The 15,446-nt window shown below is 42.0% G+C and overlaps 1 protein-coding gene across 12 annotated transcripts in view; it reads right to left on the bottom strand.

Annotated features, from left to right (window-relative positions):
- IER3IP1 (immediate early response 3 interacting protein 1) overlaps nucleotides 1-15,446 on the bottom strand; it is a 1,095,035-nt gene that overhangs the window by 230,294 nt on the left and 849,295 nt on the right. The window contains exon 1 of one of the 12 annotated variants that reach the window (XM_050768186.1): nucleotides 13,724-13,727. The exons of the other annotated variants lie outside the window; for them this stretch is intronic. The gene's annotated coding sequence lies outside the window, so the exon portion shown is untranslated. Of the gene's footprint in view, nucleotides 1-13,723; nucleotides 13,728-15,446 lie in introns of those variants that run through there. 12 annotated transcript variants of the gene reach the window in all.

Genomic DNA, 15,446 nt, shown 5'->3' with positions numbered 1-15,446 from the left:
ACCCGGGGCAGGAGTAGGTGGGGCAGGGAAGTCTCTGCCCAGTTGCCCTAGTGATGTGGGGGTGGCCCCAGGAAACGTGCCCTGCCCTTGCTCCTACCCCGAGGCTCAGTGTCCTGCCTCTCAGGTGAGTATGAGGGAGGCGGCCACGTGAGCTCTGCCCTGGGGTCAGCCTCCATTCGTCACTTTCTGTGACACCTTTATGCTGCAGCTTCTCTGTTTCAGTGAAAGGGGAGGTAGGAGGAGGGGAAGGTAAGGAGGGGAAACTTCCAGAGCCTTTGGGGCCTGAGGGGTTGGTGACATGGGGATGAGGCCTAGATTTAGGACCAGAGATATGGGCCAGCCTTAGAAAAATTAGTGAAGGGGCAACACCTGGGCCCAGGAGGCCAAAGACCTGGGTGTCCTAGCAGTGTTGCCTCAGAGTTATTCAGTGGTTCTGCAGCCAAAGCCTGAGTTCCAACCTGGGCGCCCATAAGCTCGGCACCCATATAAAAAGCACTGGGAAACTTCCTCTCTCTGTGCCTCAGTTTCCTCATCTGTGGAAGGGAAATATTAATAGTTTCTGCCTTATAGGGCATTGTGAGGGCTAAATGACTTAGAATGGGACTTGGCCTTAGGAAATATTTGATAAAGGATAGCTGCTATCATCACTGTTGTTACTTTGGTTGAGGCTCTACCCTTAACCCACCACGGGACCTTGGTCAAGAGGCTCTCATCTCTGTAGGCCTAATGTCAGGCTGCATAAGCTCCCTAAGCGCTCTCAGCCATTACTGTCATAGGGGGACAGTAATTCCTCCCCATAAGCCCAGCAACAGAGAGGGGTCCTACATAAGGGACAGGTGGGAAGCAAGGGGGCATCGGTGATGCAAAGAGTTGGAAAGGCCCCTTCCACCCTTTGTGGGAAGAGGTGGTCTGCTTTTGTAACATCCAGCCGTTTTCATGATCCCCCAATACAGCTCCACCTGTAACCTTCTCCTAGAATTTTTCTTATAGCCAGTTGTGAGATTGGGGACCAAGCTGACAAGGTAACGCCTTCAGGGTGAGCCTTGTTCTGCACATGGCATTCTCAAGGGAGGTCTGGAAGACTGAAAAATCCTTGGAGGCCTGATAGACTGGCATGCTAACAGTGGCATTCTTGTGGTAGGCACAGTTGGGGCAAGCTGGGTTTTTCTACGGAAAAGCCTGTTCAGTGCCTCCCTGCTCTCTAGGTTTGAGCAGATCCTGCTTCTGAGGGCTGAGTTTATTTATTTCCTTCTGGAGTCAAGCAGCCTTCCTAAAGTGCAGACTTTGATGTGGGTCCTCTGCCCTCCTCCCTATGTGACTGCCCAGCTTCCCAAGCCTTTCCAGCCTGGGGTGCGCACCTAGCCTCCAGCCTCTAGCTCACAGGCTCAGCTGCAACCTGGAACATGCCCTGCTCCAGCCTGCCACAGGCTCTGGGCTGTACACTTTCATAGTGGATAATATTATTTAATTCTGCAATGACCCTACAAGGGTTATTATTATTTTTAATTTACAAGTGTAAAAATCAAGTCATAAAGAGTTTTAATGTAACCTGCTCAAGAGCATGCTGTAAATGAGTTCAGTGTTAGTAGGTGTTAGAACCAGGATATTAATTTGTGCTAGACTCCAGCCTCTTTTTTATTTTTTGCACTTATTTATTCATAATTTGAACTTTTATTTTAGATTCAGGGAATATATGTGAGAGTTTGTTGCATGGGTATATTGCACGGTACTATGGGTTGGGGTACAAATAATCCCATCAGCCATGTAGTGGCATAGTACCCAACATGAGTTTTCCAACCCTTACCCACCTCCATCCCTCTAGTAGCACCTTGTGTCTATTGTTGCCATCTTTATGTTTATGAGTACCAGTACCCAATATTTACCTCCCACTTATATGTGAGAATATGCAGTATTTGGTTTTCTGTTCCTGCATTATTTCATTTAGAATTACCGCCTCCACCTGCATCCATTTGTTGCAAAGGAAATGATTTTGTCCTTTCTTATGGCTGCATAGTATTCTGGGGTATATATGTGCCACATCTTCTTTATTCAATCCACCACTGATGGGCACCTAGGTTGATTCCATGTCTTTGCTATTGTGAATAGTGCTGCAGTAAACATATGAGTGCAGGTGTCCTTTTGGCAGAAGGATTTCTTTTCCTTTGGGTATATATACAGTAATAGGATTGCTGGGTTTAATGGTAGTTCTATTTTCAGTTATTTGAGAAATCTCTAAACTACTTTCCACAGGGGCTGAACTGATTTACATTCCCACCAACAGTGTATAAGCATTCCCTTTTCTCTGTAGCCTCACTAGCATCGGTTGTTTTTTGGCTATTTAATAGTAGCCATTCTGACTGTGTATGAGATGGTATCTCATTGTGGTTTCGATTTGCATTTCTCTGATGATTAGTGATGTTGGGCATTTTTTCATATGTTTGCTGGCCCCTTGTATGTCTTTTTTTGAGAAGTGTTTGTTCATGTCTTCTGTTGACTTTTTAATGGGGTTTGTTTTTTGCTTCTTGAATTGTTTAACTTCCTTACAGATTCTGGATATTAGGCCTTTGTCAGATACCTAGTTTGTGAATATTTTCTTCCATTTTGTAGGTTGTCTGTTTACTCTGTTGATAGTTTCTTTTGCTGTGCAGAAAACTCTTTAGTTTAATTAGGTCCAGCTTGTCAATTTTTATTTTTGTCACAATAGCTTTTGAGGACTTAGTCATAAATTATTTCCCAAGACTGATGTACAGAATGGTGTTTCCTAGGTTTCCTTCTAGGATTCTTATAGTCTGTGGTCTTATATTCCAATATTTAACTCATCTTGAGTTAATTTTGTGTATGGTGAAATGTAGGGGTCCCATTTCATTCTTCTGCATATAGCTAGCCAGCTATTCCAGGAGCATTGATAGAATAGGGAGTCCTTTCACCATTGCTTATTTTTATTGACTTTGTTGAAGAGCAGATGGCTATAGGTGTGGAGCCTTATGCCTTGGTTCTCTATTCAGTTCCATTGGCCTATGTGTCTCTTCTTGTACCACTACCATGCTATTTTGGTTATTGTAGCTTTATAGTATAGTTTTAAGTCAGATAGTGTGATGCCTCTAGGCTTGTTCCCAGAATTAAAAACAAAAACCATATTATCATCTTAATATACACAGAATAAGCCTTCAATAAAATCCAACATCCATTCATGATAAAAACTCTCAACAAACTAGGCATCAAGGAACCTACCTCTAAATAGTGAGAACTATCTATGATAAATCCAAAGCCAATATCATACTGAATGGGCAAAAGTTGGAAGCATTCCCCTTGAGAACTGCAACAAGACATAGATGCCCACTCTCACCAATCCTATTCAACATAATATTGCAAGTCTTAGCCAGAGCTATTAGGCAAAAGAAGGAAATAAAAGGCACCAAAATAGGAAAAGAAGAAGTCAACTATCTCTCTTTGCTGATGATATGATTGTATACCTAGAAAACCCTAAAGGCTCCATCAAAAAGCTCCTGGAATTGATAAACGACTTCAGTAAATTTTTAGGATACAAAGTCAATGTATAAAAATCAGTAGCATTTTATATGCCAATAATGTTCAAGCTGAGAGCCAAGCAAGACGACAATCACATTTACAGTAGCCACCAAACACTAAAATACCTAGGAAAATATCTAAAGAGGTGAAAGATCTCTACAAGGAGAATTACAAAACACTATTGAAAGAAATCATAGATGACACAAACAAATGGAAACATATCCCATGCTCATGGATTGGAAGAATCAATATCATAAAAATGACCATACTGCCCAGGGTGATCTACAGATTCAACGCTATTCCTATCTAGTTGCTGACATCATTTTTCACAGAAATAAAAAAAAAAAAAACTATTCTAAAATTCATATGGAACCAAAAAAGAGCCCAATCCCAGGCGATTTTTAATGGTTTTCTAGTATTTGATCCCAGCCTAAGATGGCATTGCAGCTTGCTCTGTTTAGATCTTGGCTGGTGTTGTTCCTGCTAGGAATTTTTTTTGGAAAGGTTTTAGAGTTTTGCTATTTTACATTTAGGTGTTTAATCCATGTGGAATTTATTTTTCCATATGATATGCAACAGGTACCTCGTCCTGAGGCCTTGCAGTCATTCTGCAGTTCTGTTGTGTCATCTTCTGACTGCCTGGAGCAGATGCCAAAACCCATTTGTATTTGTTTAGACATTGGCTGGTGTTGTCTCTGCAAGTTTCTCACATGGACCTAGAACAACTTTTGGCTAAGGGCAGAACCCATATTATTCCTGACAGCCTGTCCTAATCAAGGAATTTAAATGTCAGGTTCTTTAAAACAGTGTACTTCAAACACTCTCACGTTGTTTTCTTTTCACAAGTAAGCTTTATTGTACTTTTCTTCAAAAGTGACAACTCTCATTACAGAAAGCTCAGAAAACATAAGGTAAGCAAAATAGATAAATAAATACAACTATTCGTAATCCTACCTCCTCCAGAGATAATTCTGATAAATGTTTTGGTCTATATTCTTTTCACCCTTTAAAATAATGAAATTTTTACATGAAATTATGACAGTACAGGGGATAATATAGAAGACACTCGTGTCCACTACTGTGGTGTGACAGGATGTTTTATTTGCTACTCATTTTACTAAATGAAATGTTATATAATTGAGGCTTCCTTTGTTTCCCACTCCACGCTGCCACCATTTTCTTCTTTCTGGAGATAACTCCAATTTTGAATTCAGAGAGCATCTTTCCTGCCCAGTTTTTATACTTTGCCACATTGATAAGTTTTCATCCATAACGGTGTAGGATTGTTTTGTGTGAATTTTATGTGAATGCCACCATCTGGTTCATATAATCCTCCAACTTTCTGCTTTTCCTCAGCATTACATTTTTGAGATTTAACTGTGATATTACTTGTAGATCTAGTGAATTAGTTTTCACTGCTGTATAGAGTTCCATTGTATGATTATACTCCTATACTATGCTATAGCAGTACTATACTATAGTGTCATATAGTATACTATGCTGTGTTACTATACTATGCTTTTTCCGGTCTACTGGTGATCCAATTGATAACAAGAATTATCAATGTCTGATTGTAACAAATGATGCTGCAAGGAATATATTTGTCTAGATCTCCCTGTATAGAGTGAGAGAGAAATTGCTGAGTCATGAGATATTAACAGTTTCCACTTTACCAGTTATTGTTCAAATAGCTGTGCCTATTTACATACCTATTTGAAGCATGTGAGAGTCTCCATGGCATTACCTTTTGGATAAAACTAGGTATTATAAAGTTTTCAATTTTTTTCTAATCTGCTGGGTATAAACTGGTATCTTATTGTCATTTTAAATGGAGATTTCTCTATTAATGAGGTTGAACATCTCATAAGTTTGTCAATCATTCTCTTTTGTGGATTACATTTAATGTTTTTAATGTATTTGTCTCTTTCTAATATATTTGTAAAGTTCTTAGATATTCTGGCTACTCTTTCATTTTTCATCATGAGGGCTATAGATATCTTCTTCCAGGTTGTAGTTTCATTTTTCACTTTGTTAGGGTGTGTGTACGTTTGTTTTAAGGTGCTTCAGTTTGTCAGATGTTTCCTTTATGGCTTTTGCTTTTCACATTTTGTTAAGAAAATTCTTCCTAAACTAAAGCCATACAGATGTATTTCTACAGTTTTTTTTTTCTTTCTATTTTTGGAAAGATTTTAGAGTTTTGCTATTTTACATTTAGGTGTTCATCCACATGAAATTTATTTTTCTGTATGATATGCAGCAGAAATTTAATTTCATCTTCTTCCATTTGACTAGCCAATTGTCTAAGTACTGTTTCAACTCTTTGATATTACACATGACAAAACAGAGGTCCAGAGTGGTAGAGGGACTTGCTCACGGTCACACAGTGACTTTGTGGTGAGGTTGTGACAGGGAACAAAGTTTTCTTAACTCCCAACCCAGTGTACCCACACAACGATACTACCGTGTTACACAATTTTATCTTGGACTATTTTCTACTATCCTAATATAGAAATCCATAAATATGATTATAAATTTCTTGAAAGTGGGGATTCTGCCCTTTTCTCCTGTCACCTCTATGTACTTATTTAGTTCATGGTCAAGTATCTGACAGGCACTCAGGAAGACATTGCTAAAAATAAATCACTTAATTCAACAGATTGATTCTAGAATAATCAGTTCTTTTAAATTCAGCTCTTTGTTTTGTCTCATATAGGTTTCTATATTTAGACATATCCCTTCATTCAACAAACATTTACTGAATACCTATCATGTTCCTGGCACTGTGCCAGCTGCTAGAGATTAAAAGAGGAGTAAGAAGTGTTTCCTGCTCTCAAAGAGCTTAAAGTGTAGTGGGAGAGACTGAAAAGTCAACCAGTAATGGTATGAATATGCTATTAAACAGTATGTAATGGGAGACAGGAGGAGATAAAATCTGCTGAAAAATCAGGAAGGCTTCCTGGAAGAGGAGACACTTGAGCCTTTAAGGTGAGGAAGAGTGATTCATTTGCCAAGGGTGGAGAAGGTGTAATCAGAAGACACATCATGAGCAAAGGCAGAAATCTAAGGTACTCAGCCACAGTTGACTGTGACATGAACATAAAATAATTAGTCAACCAAATCACATTTGTTTGTTTTTAAGAGTACAAGGTCCCTGCTTCCAGGGTGTTTCTAGCCTAACTCAGATTTCACTGCAGCCAAACACAGCATCCCAGTGCTGCCTGCCTTGTCATTGACTAAACCATGTGTATTTAAGGGCTCTATTTTGTAATTTTCTCTTGTTTAAAGTGGGCACCAACTTTTTGTCGAGGAGTATGGTTTTCCCCTTGTTTTATGTTTGTGAATTGACATTCCCATTTTTGCCATCGTTTCTGTCACCAGTGCTGTTATTCTAGGCCTCTCTCATGCAGCCAGAATAACATATGAGACACCAGCCTGGAGTGACAGTGCGCCTGACAAAAACAGAAATAGCCCAGCTCATATTATTTGCAAAGGAATTATCCCCTGGAGGTGATTTTTAATTTGGGGGTTTTGCTGCAAAATGGAAACCTGACTACTAAGGTTGCTTTGCAACCCAAATGCTTGTCTTACCAATCAATTATCAAAATGAGACTTGCTGGGTACTGTAGCAAGTCTTTCCGGGCGTTCTCCTTTAATGGGTCAAGTCCAAGTTGCCTCCTTTATTGGGAAGAGCTGGGGGCAACTGCACAGTTTAATTTGCTAGTTAGGGGGAAGGGAAGATGGCAGGAGGGGCAGAGAGGGGAAGGTTCTCACATGCAAATAAAGAAAAGCACAAAAGGTGGGCGGAGCGGTCCTAAATTAGAGCTAGTTACCTCACCTGGGTGGCAGTGAGGCGATGGTGGTTGTTTGTAAGGGATTAATAATTCAACCTGGGAATAAGATTAGGGTTTATGCACAGCAGAAGCAAACTTGCACAAAGATTAATTGGTATCTATTGGGTACTGGTAAGAGGGATTTATGCTATTTTGATATTTTTTTGGAACTTGAGGGAAAAAAGAAAGGAGATAGAGACAGAAGCAAAGTTGAATGTGGAAATCCAGAGAGGTCTTTTCTTGGTATCAGGATTTCATGAAATTTTACTCCCAGCCACAGCAGGGAGAAGGAGGTGGCCTCAGAGCCTTGATGGGCTCCAAAATGAATTCTGTGTCACCTCCATTGTGAGCCTTGCACATGCTATTTAAACTTGACATGTCATAAATCCAATAGCAGCAAACAGGAGGACACTGGCTTGCTGTCCACTTTTATTTGCGTGGCTGCAGGAAATGATCTTAGCATATGAAAGTGGTAGGCATTGCAAGCCACTCAGTTTAAGGGACTCAAGGGCTGGACCTGGGGACCCTAAGATGCAGGCTTGGGGACCACTGTGTGATTTAGGGCATCCAGCCTATTGTGTCTAGATGGCATCTGCCTGACTCTGGCTTAGGATCAGGGCATCTCCCTACCTCCTAGAATAACCCTTACTTCAGGGGGATTAGTGTATGTGTTTCTGAGCTGTAATAAAACTTCGTGGTTTCCATCTATGTATAATCAACTATCTCTTTTACTTCGCTCCTTGGGGACAGGACCATGTCTCGTTCATGCCTTTGTCCTCAGTGTGACCACAGCATGAGATACTTGGTGTTCATCTAGATCATATTTGTTAAATGGATGAAATGGATGGAAGAGTTGGGGCTGCACTAGAGCTTTCCATGGGGCAGGTGTTCTCAGTCTGTATTGGATTTAGCAGTCGTTTAAGTGCAGTGTTGACTTAATAAGTTGAGGAGCTCTAAAAGACTTTCCTGGTCGGGTGTGGTGGCTCACTCCTGTAATCCTAGCACTTCGGGAGGCCGAGGTGGGCGGATCGCTTGAGGTCAGTTCGAGACTAGTCTGGCCAACGTGGTGAAACCCTGTCTCTACTAAAAATAAAAAAAAATTAGCCAGGCGTGGTGGTGGGCTCCTGTAATCCTAGCTACTCAGGAGGCTGAGGCGGGAGAATCACTTGAAACTGGGAGGTGGAGGTTGCAGTGAGCTGAGATCACACCACTTACTCCAGCCTGGGTGACCTAGTGAGACTCTGTCTCAAATTAAAAAAAAAAAAAAAAAAAAAAAAAAAAAAAAGACTTTCCTGTGTCCGACATCTCATTCTCGGCTTCCTTGTCTGCTTGGACTTTCCCCCTTAGTCCAATACCTCATGCATATCAAAAGTCTCCGTTTCATTGGTGCCTCTTCATTTTTCAGTAACTAACAAAAATGTCTTGTTTTAGAATCCAAGGACTGTCAATCAGCTCTAGGTTTTGTACGGGGCCTAATTTTTTTTTTGATAGCATGAGCAACTGATATGGTTTGGATCTGTGTCCCTGCCCAACTCTCATATTGAAATGTAATCCCCAATGCTGGAGGTGATTGGATAACAGGGGCAGTTTCTTGTGAATGGTTCAGCACCATCCCCCTAGTGCTGTTCTCATGATATCATGAGATCTGGTTGTTTTAAAAGAGCGTAGCACCTGCCTGCTCTCTCCCTTCCTCCTGTTCCAACCGTGTGAGGGGCTGCTTCCCGTTTGCCTTCTGCCGTGATTCAGTTTCTCGAGGCCTTCCCAGAAGCTGAGCAGATACCAGCATCATGCTTCCTGTACAGCCTATGGAACTGTGAACCAATTAAACCTTTTTTTTTTTTTTTTAAATCAATTACCCATCCTTAGGTATTTCTCTGTAGCAGTTTGAGAACAGACTAATACAGCAACATTGTTCTAAGGAAGAGTCCAGCTCAGAAGAAAGTTCCTAAGATTTTCCTTTTCCTTTTATCTTCTGTGCAATCAGAGAATGCACTGAAAGGTCACTTCTCAGATAAGTGGCACATTACGGAGGTCAGCGTGGCTGGTCTTGGAAGTGTCAGTATGCACTCTTGCTCTTGAAAGCATGCTTCATTCAAGGATTCAATTTTAACATTGTTAGTGCAACTTCTTATTAAAGCCAACTGTCCTTGAAGCATAAAGAGAGAAAGAGAGAGCTGCAAAGACTTTCAGCTCATTCTCCTTCATCAGTGTTGAATTTTATTATATCATTTAAAGTCCTCAAGATTCTTTAAGAAGATTCCTCAGTCTTCCGGGGGTCTGTCTTCCTTGGCCTCATACCCCTGTTGGTTTAAGTATTCATCTGATTTTCTGATTACTTATTTTCTAGCTGAAATTCACCCAAAAGACTTTCTCTGTGTATCAAAATAGTTTGCCTTCCTTCTGTCCTTGGTGTTTGGAGACAGTGGTGGCTGAGATAGAGCCCTGGGGAGATAGGAGGTGGACACGTTTGAAGGGAGTCACATCAAGAAGTTCTTCAACTGGGGTGTCCCTGGTTCCTGCTTCATCCTCCCCACACTATCCAGAAGCCTCCTTTGTCTTGTTCCCCTCCATGAGGCTAGAGATGTTGGAGGCTGGCAGGGCTTTGAGCACTTGGGCTGGCACCTGAGACTTGAATGAAAGAAATGAAGAAAATGGAGTGCAGTCCTTAGTCAAACCTTCCTGAAATGAAAGGTGTTCTTCTCTTCCTAATATGCTGTGATTGAGGACATTATCCTTAGCAAAATAACTCAGGAACAGAAAACCAAATACCACATGTTCTCACTTATAAGTGGCAGCTAAATAATGAGAGCAAATGGACACACACAGGGGAGCAACAGACACTGAGACCTACCTGAGGGAGGGAATGGGTGGAGGGAGCTGATCAGAAAAATAAATATTGGGTACTACGCTTAGTACCTGGTTGGTGAAATAATCTGTGCAACAACCCCACCCCATTTGAGTTTACCTGTGTGACAAACCTGCACATGTACCCCTGAAACTAAAGTAAAAGTTAAATAAACAGCTGGGTAAATTGGGGTTTAAATCTCAGTCCTGACACTTAATGATCATGTGACCCTTTGGCAAATTACATCACCTCTTGTGTTCCGTTTCCTTACCTGTGAGATGGGAATAGCACCTAATTTATAAACCATGGGGAGATCATATATAAAGCATTATGAGTTGTGGCTAAGAGCAGTCAAACCATATGAGTGGTAATCCTTGTTCTGCTATTCTCTAGCTTCGAAAATTTGGAAACATCACTGACTCTCTGTATGTTGCAGATTTATCCTCTGTCAGATGGACTAAAAATAGTGCTTAGCTCATGAGATTATCAAGAGGCAGATGGTGGTTAAGGGTGTAGCCTTTGAAATGAGACTACCTGGATCTGAATCTCAGCTCTGTCATTTCCTAGCTCTGTGACCTTGGGTAATTCGCTTAACCTCTCTGTGCTTTATTTCCAGCATCTTTAGAATGAGGATCATAATAGTACCAGTATGTAGGGCTATTGTAATGATTGAATTAATACAGACAAACCACTTAGAGCACAGACTGGCATCTTAAAAGTGCTATATAACTTTTAAAAATTATCAATGGGCCAAGCGCGTTGGCTCACACCTGTAATCCCAGCACTTTGGGAGGCCGAGGCAGGCAGATCACAAGGTCAGGAGTTCGAGACCAGCCTGGCCAATATGGTGAAACCCCGTCTCTGCTAAAAATACAAAAATTAGCTAGACGTGGTGGCAGGCGCCTTTAGTCCCAGCTACTCGGAAGACTGAGGCAGAGGTTGCAGTGAGCCAAGATTGCGCCACTGCACTCCAGCCTGGGCTGTCTCAAAAAAGAAATTATCATTGAAAAAATTGAGTGAATGATACAGGCAAAGTTGCTTGAATGGTGTCTGGTACATGTGAAACCCTCAATAACTATTTGTTGAGGCACCTGGAGCAGAGTGGGTCTTCATTAAACATTAGTTCTCTTTGCCCCCTGTCCCAGGTGTGTGGGATGGGGGCCCTGTCCTTCCATCACTTACGCAACATATGCACAGCACCAGGCAGGTAGGTAGGTGGAGAAGCCGTGATGCTCAGGACTGGGAAGGATGGAGAGTGCGTTTATAATGTAGGTGGAGAAGCCATGTGCTTCAACGGCACTCTTTTGGTTAAAGTAACACCACGAAGCCAAGCAGAAGTACTGTCCTAAGCGTTCCTATTTTTGGTCAATATGCTGCAAGGAAGCAAAGGAAACGGGGGGCTAAATTAAAGTAGCATTTATAAATACTTTAATAATGATGAATAAATGATTCATCAAAGTTGCTTTGCAAAGTAAATTATTCCGAGACACACAGAGACCTGTCGGAATGATTATAAACTAGTTAATAGATGATGTTACTGTAACTTGTGAGGAAGCACTTCAGAGCAGCAGACCAAGCCATTATTTATGCTTCTGCACATTCTAGCATAATTTAAGAAAAAGGGAAATTTACTACCAGCTCTTAATAAAGTATTCATACTACCTTAATGTGAAATGTTACCAAAATTATTTAGTGACTTATTGATTCCACTGGGTTTTATGTTACTCTTGGTATTCTTTGGTGACAGTTAACTAAGACAGCATGGTCTTTGATTTAAACGGTTCCTTTCTTTGGCAAATTCTCAGGATCTCAGGAAACTTTGCAGGGAGATGGAGGGGTTAGAGGAGAGTCTGGGGCACAGAGCATGGAACATACGGAGCCATATTGTGGACCTGGATGTGCTTGGGAGACTGTCATGGATCTATGGATGGCCAGAGTTGGAAGGAACTTATTACACCTTCCCAAATATATAAACTCAAGACCCAAGAGGCCAAAGGATCCACTGAAGCCCACGCAGCGGAAGAGTGGCAAAGTCCTAGACCCACTATATTGTGTTAAAATCCTATATGGTGTTTCTCCCTCTACAGGGCACCTTACAATGGGCCACCAGGGATCCATCCCATGTATTAGAAAAAAGGTATTAAGTGCTTACTGAGTGCATGACATAAACACTTGAGCCACCTGAAGATTAAGTTTAGATAGATAAAACAGAAAATCCAAATGAGAGTGGCTAAAATGAAATAGTGGTTATGAACAGGAAGTCTGGGTATAGGTGGTTGTTTATGTGAGCTACAGGTGAGGTCTCTACTATTGGCCTTTCTCTACTACCTTGGCCTTTCCCTCATGGTTGTAAAATGGCTGCAGCTCCAGCCGTCATCTGTGTTCCCAGCAGGAGGAAGGGCAAAGGCAGTAAAAAAGGATAAAACCTGTATCAGGCAAGCAAATGTTTCCTCCCCATGGGGCTGCCAGTTACATCTTTTGGGCAAGACTCTGCCTTCTGGCAATCCAGGCTGCAGTGAGGCTGGAAAATATAATTTGCTTAGCTGGTTTTAATGGGGGCTCCATTAGAAAGGGAGGAGAGATTGGGTATGCAACTGAAAGTCTCTGTCATGCCTAATTATTTTATTTATTTCTTACAGCAATCCTATAGGATAGATAAGTATTATTGTTCCCATTTTACAGATAAGAAAACTGAGGTCTAGAGAGATTAATCTGCTCAAGGAATAGAGTTGGGGCTTACTTGTAGAGACTGTGAGGCATCAAAAGCCTTACTCTTTATTTTTTTTTTCAGAGACAGAGTTTTGCTCTGTTGCCCAGGTTTGAGTGCAGCAGTGTGATCATGGCTGGCTACAGCCTTGAACTCCTGGGCTCAAGCAATCCTTTCACCTCAGCCCCTTGAGTAGCTAGGACTATAGGCTGGCAGCCAGCATCACTGTACCCAGCTAATTAAAAAAAAAAAAAAAAAAAAAAAAAAAAAACTTTTATAGAGATGGGGTCTTGCTGTGTTGCCCAGGTTGGTCTTGAACTCCTGGGCTTAAACGATCCTCTTCCCTTGGCTTCCCAAAGTGTGCTAGGCTTACAGCTATGAACCACCACACACAGCCCAAGCCTTACTCTTAACCACTGTGCCATCCTACCTCTCTGGCAGGAAATCTTTTCCTGCCTTGCATCTGACAACAGCTTCCTAGAACCTCAATCTCCTCATGAGGGGTGATGGGAGACATTCCAAAGCAGGGGGAGAAACTGGCAAAAAGGTCCCTTGCCTGGCATATGACACCGGGCTTTGCATATAGGGGACCCCATATATGCCCGGCACGTGACACAGGGCTTTGCATATAGGGGACCCCATTCACTGTGAGGGGAGGGAAGTAGGAGGCACAGAAAGAGGACTCCAAGAGGGTAGGGTCACATGTAGAATTCCACAAGGAGGCAAATATTATAGATGCCTAGCAGCCAGTGCCATCCTTGAGCAGAAGAGAAGTTGGAGATGTTGTTCTCCCACCCTTGCCTGGGCCCGTTTCCCCATCAGTGGACTCCCACTCTCCTTTCAGCTGGCCACTACCATATGTCCTTATCTGCTTCATGTAATCCCAATCTCATGGAAAGGGCTTCCACCAGTTAGCTTGCATCTTAGCATGACTTTATAAAAAATCATGGAGGGACAACTGAGGATATGGAATTTACCCCCATTCCCTTTTTTGACAGAGGAGAAAATCGAGGTGCAGAGATGAGAAGTCTACCTCCAAACTATATACAGAGTCAGTGGTAGGCTGGGAAGGGAGCCTAGGATTCCTGACTCCTAGTCTAGTGTGTGCATATGTGTACAATGTGTACACTGGGTGTGGGTGCACGTGCATGTGTGTGTGTATGCATGTGTCTATTTTCTGTTTGCATTTTGAATCTCATTTTGCATGGTGCAGTTGAAGGCATCCCCTCCTGCTAAGGAATAGAGACTTCAGGGAACACATGGGGAAAAACTGATCTCTTAACATAGAAGTGGAAGCCTACTCTACCTAGTCAGAGATTGAAGTCTCTCGACAATCAGTGAAAAGGAGGCAGACAGAAAGACCCACAACTGTAGTGAAGATGAAGGGGACAGATCTGGAGCCAGGGTGACTGGTTAGGGGAACCTGTTGACATAAGGTTCAGGAAATCCAGGTGCAGAGCTTTCTACTCTATTACAAACGTTTAGTCCTTAAGGCAGAGGCAAGAACTCAGGGCAGCTTTGCCTCCAGCTGCGTTAGAATCAGAATGGACTTAGACATACAGATGCACAGACCAACATGGCAGCTCTTCCAGGGACCTGGCCTTCCTGCTGATAGGATGAAGGCTGCCTTGGTTAAGGATGGGCCAAGACTTCTGCTCTGAGGATTTTTCTTTGAAGTTTTATAAATCAGCCAGCAAGACAGCCAATTTCATGCTGAGATGTCATATTGAAGGCCTCAACCCAAGATCAATTGCTGGCTGACTTTGATTCTTTGTCGTGGAGCCTGGGCCAGTCTTGCCCCAACTGAGACACTGCCAAATTTTGACTTTTGATGCTTTCAACTCAGCCCTTCATTCTTTTCTTGGCCCCTACCCTGTTCCGTGGGGAACTATTTTCCATGGTAAGGGGTTCATCAATGACTGTTTTGCCCTAGAGTACACTGATGCCAGAGGGGTTACCCCTCGGAGAATATCCTGCAATTTGGCTATACTGCCATAAGGGGGCGATAATTCCATTTACCAGGTGCTATGAATGGTAACGTGAGAGGAGAAAACTAGCAACTGTAGAGTGTTTAGTTTGGCATTGCCTTATCTTGAATTCGTCACAAATATTTTAACAGTAGGAGGCTGCCCATAAAAATTTCGATTTGGGGCTTCTTTTGAAATATCAGGATATCTGGCAACATTCCCTCTGGCTGCCGCCTTGGGGCAGGGCATGCAGCCTCCTGTGGCCATTGTCCTCACCTGGCTGGCAGCCAGTCATTTACATTACCTGTCTGCTTCCCAAAGTCCCTGTTTAAGCTTTAGGCATATTTGAGCTAGAGAGAATATTAATTTAAAAATTTAAATACCGTAGCTTAAAAAAAGTTAAAGCATCCGAACTTAGGCAGCAACCAAGGTCTGCGCTTAAATATGATACCTTAGGATCAACTTTCAAGTAGACAAAATCTAAGATTCTTTGATAACTTTCTTATACACTTGTCTTAAACTTGAACCAATTTCAGTTTTCAGAATATACCACGCTATTTCTTATCTTG

The sequence above is a fragment of the Macaca thibetana genome, chromosome 18 (assembly GCF_024542745.1).
Source record: "Macaca thibetana thibetana isolate TM-01 chromosome 18, ASM2454274v1, whole genome shotgun sequence".
NCBI classification, from domain to species: domain Eukaryota; kingdom Metazoa; phylum Chordata; class Mammalia; order Primates; family Cercopithecidae; genus Macaca; species Macaca thibetana.
The sequence above is the reverse complement of the archived record's forward strand: the minus strand, read 5'-3'. Positions and strand labels throughout refer to the sequence as shown.